Consider the following 6,000-nt stretch of genomic DNA (forward strand, 5'->3'; position numbering starts at 1 on the left):
ACTCTTGGATGGGTTTTAGCTTCAAAGCTCAAAGTAAAACTTATATATACTTTGTTTTCATTAGAATGAAATATCAACCAAGCACTTGGAGACTGCAGCTAGCGTCCATTTAAACTGTCGGACTAGTTAGCCAGTTAGAGGCTGTTACCAGTGTCCATCAAAACCCATTGGACTAAATGGTTCTGGAGACATCATGACAAGTATCTATAAAACACATTGGGCTAGTTGGCCCATGAAAGATTGTGGCTGGTGCCCCTTCGAATTTGGGTGAAGAATTTTTGACAAAGGTTGATGAAAACAAGCTATTTGTACTATTGGGACTAATACCCAGTGTTGTTTATTAGGGGCTGAAAATAAGGTTTACAGATTATGATCTATAATGAAAATATGTCACTTCAAAAAATTAAACACACCTCCATAAATTTAATTGCTCTATTTAATAATTCTAACTAATCATAAATCTCACTCCTAATGTTGCTCTGATCCTGACAGTTTTGCAAGGTAATGTTGTTCATGCCACTTACGATTTATTTGTCATAAACACCTACACTTAATACATATTCAGCTATAAATTGAAGTTGATGGAATACAGACTGCTGATTCACTGTCGCTCATTTTGCATTACGAGCCAAGACATAATGATATCCCCAAACATTCGGTCGGACTTCCTTTAGAGTGCCATGTTTAGTCTTGGGCACCACACCTCAGGAGGGAGATATTGAGGGAACGCAGCACAGATTTACCAAAATGATGCACTGGGCTTAAAGGGTTAAATTCTGAAGACGGGTCATTTAAATTTGGCTTGTGTTCCCTTGAGCTTAAAAAGTTGTGTGGTAATCTACTGGAGGTGTTTAAAATTATAAAATAATTTGATGGAGTAGATACAGAGAAACATATTCTCCTGGTCAGACAAGGGGCACAATCTTAAAATTTGAGTTATACCACCTAGGAGTCTATTCTTGAAGCATTTTTTACACAAAGGCTAGTGAAAATCTGGCGCTCACTCCCGCAAATAGTTGTGGACTCTTAGAGCTTCCAAGACTGAGATGGACAGATCTTTGTTAGTTAAGAGATATGGATAAATGAAGTTGAGCTATGATCTAACTGAATTCCAGAATAGCACCGAGGGGCTGAATGGTCTCCTCTTGATCTCTGTTTTGTTAACAGGTCTCCTGTGTCTCTTATGATGCAGTTGCACCATTAAAAAAAAATGTCCCTACTGGCCAAGTAACTCCATCCTAAAGAAACAACCAGGAAGCTTCCCCATTGTCCCGGAAAACCATAGCTGTTTATGGTGCCCGTGGGGCATAAACCCCTCAGTTTTGAAATAAGTCAGGGATGATAGCATAAAACAAGTAATAGCAAATTGGCAACCCATTTTAACTGTGTTCCATTTTCCCCTCACATGAAATCAATGGATGAAGTGTAAAACAGGCAGCCAGTTTGCTAACACCCGCTTTGCACTTCCAACCAAGAACAATTTTACCCCAATGTTTCAAACTGACATCCTTCCTCTTGTGCGTCCCACTGTCCTTCTTCCTTTAACTGTGATGATTTTGATTTTCCTTAACTTTTGCTGATTGCACTTCTAGCCTCACACTTAGAGATAGAAGAGGCAGGGAAGAAGAAATGATTATACCAGCCTCGCCCCCCCCTCCACCTCCACCCCTCACCCACCAATGCCGATCGCCCTGCGTGGAGGCGGAAGGAATGGTTGGGAAAAATTTTGCTCCGACCTACTTCCAGGGCACTTGAATGGTGTGTGCTTGTAATTGTAGTAAAAGCACTGAACAGCAGGGAACTTCGCCAATACATTTATGATAGCACTACCCGGAACAAGTAGCATACAATTCTTCCTTCATCAAAAACAGAAGTTTGGTGAGAAGACAAAAAGAGAATATTTGTGTTATCTTACTCCAATAGAATTCTATCATAATAAAAGTCTGGAATGCTTGGAAGAGATCTTCGAGGCTTCTTCCCACAGATGGCAATGAGTGACTGCCAAAGACAACATTTGAGCTTCAATCTATATGTAGTTCACTGTTTCAGAGATTGCGATTTTCCACAATGTCCCGCCAAAACTCATGGCAGTCTGTCTCAAAGGTAAATTCACTTCCACTCCTCCAATTAATGAAACATGCTTAATGTTCAGCCTGCTTTCATGAGCTTAGTTTAAACTACCACCATTACAGAGGAGATATTTAAGCAACAGCAGAAATATAATATGTCTTTTCCTATTTGTTTACTCATCTCCTTCCACTTGTTTGTGTATTTCCACTCATGGGTGCACCTTGTCCAGAGGACCAATTACCAGTAACACCTCTCCTCAAGCACTAATATCAGTTGTAGATTTACAGAACTTAATGTATAATAAAATGACATTGCAAAATAAAACATTCTGGCAGTTCTGCAAATGAATAAATGTATGGCAGTTGTGTGCATCATTGGAGCAGATCTTTTAGGGAGGCCAATGTACAGAGTTGAACGCTTCCAATCATAAATGATTGTCTGCTTCTTCCAGCATGGAGTTAGAAACAAGGATCAGATAGGCCTCGAGCATGACTTTCTAAGCTAACAGTCATCATCAGCGACAATGGCGGACAAACGCATAACGTATTCATTTGAGATTCCGTTGTTGGCCAACTAACAAAGGCATTAACCAATTTATTTTGTCAGAGAAGAACACAAAATGTTAAGAAGTAGTGCCTTATTGTCAGCTTTGCACTTCCACCTTCCATAAACTTCTGTTTGTCCAAAACCCTCCACTAAGCCATCCACCTTCGGGAGCAAAGCACATCAGATGCCGGAAATTTGAAATGAAAACAGAAATGCTGAGAACACTCAGCAGATCTGCCAGCACCACTGGAGAGAGAAACAGAGTTAATGTTTCAGGTCAGTGACCCTTCATCAGAACTTCCAAGCTGACATTGGCTCTTGATCTTGATCTCCAATATCCCATTCTCACTTTCCCCTGGTTTAAATACCTTAATGGCTTGCTTCTCCCTATCTCTGAACTCCTCCATCCCTAGAAAATCACCTCACTGCCTAATCGCCCCTTGCAAAAATAAAAAATCTCTTTCTGCATGGATTCATCCCATTCTCACTTTCAATCACTTTGATCCCATCATCCCATCTCTGTTTGAAGCAACGATGCATCCTGGACTTGTTGGCTTTCCAGCTCTGCCCTTGTAACTTTACACTTGGTGGAAACCTCAGCCGTTGTCTTTTTAGAAATTAGCCGATGATTTACATTTGCACGGGTTCAAATCCCACTCCAGACACTTGAGCACATGATCCAGGCTGACATTCCCAGCTCTGCACTATCAGAGCTGCCATTTTTCAGGTGAGATGTTAAACTGAGGCCCAGTCAGCTTTTACAAGGGGATGTAAAAGATCCCAGGGCATTATTTCAAAGAAGAGCAGGGGAGTTCACCTCTGCCCTGGCCAATATCTATCCTGAAAGCAAAATCATTGAAAAGCAGGTGACATGGTCACATATCTCATTGGTGCTTGTGGGATCTTGCCGTGCACAAATCCACTGCTGTGTATCCTGCCTTACAGCAGTGAAACACTGCAAAAGTATTTCATTGGCCGTGAAATGCTTTAGGATAATCTGAGGCTGTGAAGTTTGCTTTATAAATGTAAGTTAATTTCTTTAATTTTGTGTCCTGGTTTCTCACCAACTCTGTCCTGGAATCAAGATGTGAACATACAAATTAGGAGCAGGAGTGGGCCACTCGGCCCCTCGAGCCTGCTCTTCCATTCAATAAGACCATGGCTGATCTGATTTTAACCTCAACTCCACATTCTTGCCTGCCCCAATAACCTTTCACCTCCTTGCTTATCAAGAATCTGTCTACCCCTACCTTAAAAATATTCAAAGACTCTGCCTCAACCACCTTTTGAGAAAGCGAATTCCAAAGTCTCGCAACCCTCTGAGAGCAAAATTTTTCCTCATCTCTGCCTTAAATGGGTGACCCCTTGTGAAACGATTGAGTTATCCCATCATTTGATGCAGCATCGTGATCACTTATAATGTTACTAAGAATTCTTCATTTTTAAATAGATTACACCGCTGGAGTAGCATGCTAGTCATAAGAAAACCTTTTCCATCATCAACGGTCAGGCTTCTGACTTGATTTTTTTTAAACAAGATCCTCTTCATTCTTGCCTTAGCACTGGCACAGTCATCATATATAAATGCACTTATTAACAAATTGACATTGCCAACCAATCTCATGTGCCAAGGTTTAAATGTACCTTATCTTTCTTGGACAAGATAATGATGATTTATATTTTATGTCTGAGGTGCCTTATCAATTCTGTTTTTTTTTCCACAGACAATGATTCTTCTCATAAATCACAGAAGAGGAATGAGTTCCCATTATTTAGAAGTTAAAGGAATTTCTTATTGTGTGCATTAGATGAAATAAAGTCATGCTCTGCCTCTCAGGCAAGTGAATAACATAAATTCAAATAAAGACCATCAAAGTAAATGGATAGTTATAGGAATGGTGGGGCTAAATAGCGACAGAAAAGGAAACCCTCTTGCGAAGAAAGAGGACATGACTGAGGTACTGGATGAGTACGTTGCATTTGTCTTGAGAAAGGAAGAGGAGGACATCACAGAAGAGGAAGGGAGGTGGTAGAGATATCAGATAGGGAAGTGATATATAGTTCAGTATCACTCAAAGTAAACAAGCCATCGGTTCCCGAAAGGGTGCATCCTAGGTTGCTGAGGGAAGCTAAGGTGGAGATAGCCGAAGCTCTGATCACAATCTTTCAATCCTCCTTGAGTATGAGACTAATGCCAGAGGACTTAAAGATTACAAATGTTACACTCCTATTCAAAAGGGAGGAGGGAAATAAGCCTGATGACTACAGATCAATCAGTCTAACTCAGGCTGGTAAACCACCAGAAACCATTGTCAAGGACAAAATCAATTCTCAATTGGAGAAACATGAGTTAGTAAAGGTCAGACAGGCTGGGCTTGTTAAAGGAAAATTGTGCCTAGCTAACCTGATTGAGTTTTTTGATAAAGTAACACAGATGGTTGATGGAGGTAGGGCAGTAGACGTTGTATGCATGGGTTTTCAGAGCACGTTTGATAAAGTAACACTCAACAGATTTATGTGGAAAATAGAAGCACATGTTATTAAAGGGACAGTGGTAACCTGCACACATAATTGGCTCAAGGATGTGAAGTGGAGAGTAGTAGTGAATAAACTAGTTTTTCAGACTGGAGAGAAGATGTTGTGGGTTCTGCAGGGGCCAGTATTAGGACCATTGCTTTCCTTGTTATATTTAAATGGCCTGGTCGTCAGCATAGAGAGTACAATTTCAAAGTCTAGGTTGATACAAAACTTAGCAGCATAGCAAAAATTGAGCATGATAGCTGACCTCAGGAGGACATAGTCAGTTGAAATGGGCAGACACATGGCAGATGCAGTTTAATATGGAAAAGTGTGAAGTGATGCACTTTGGGTGGAACAACATGGAGAAGCTGTATGATCCACATGTGCTATTCTGAAGAGATTGCCAGAGCAGGGAGACCTATGAGTGCATATTCACAACTCTTTGAAAGTGGCAGGGAAAGTGAATAAGGCAGTTAATATCATTCAGATATATGGATTTAAGCCCATGAAATAACGTCTAACCCAGGTTTGATACAGGTTTAGCATAACTTCCTTACTTTTCAATTCCATCCCTCTAGAAATAAAGGCAAGTGTTTGCTTTGCTTTTTTTTATGACCTTGCTAACCTGTAGCACAACTTTTAGTGATTGATGTGTTTGTAGCCCGAGTTCCCTTTGTTCCTGTACCCCACCTAGACTTGCACCTTCCAAGTAATAAGCGACCTCCCTTTTCTTCCTGCCATAATGTACTACCTCATGTGTATCCGTGTGAACTTCATTTGCCAATGGTTTGTCATTCTGCAAATTTATTAATGCCCTCCTGTAATTTGTTGCAGAACTCAAGTATTGACTATCACCCAGTTCCC

Source organism: Carcharodon carcharias, chromosome 2 (genome assembly GCF_017639515.1).
Source record: "Carcharodon carcharias isolate sCarCar2 chromosome 2, sCarCar2.pri, whole genome shotgun sequence".
Classification (NCBI taxonomy): domain Eukaryota; kingdom Metazoa; phylum Chordata; class Chondrichthyes; order Lamniformes; family Lamnidae; genus Carcharodon; species Carcharodon carcharias.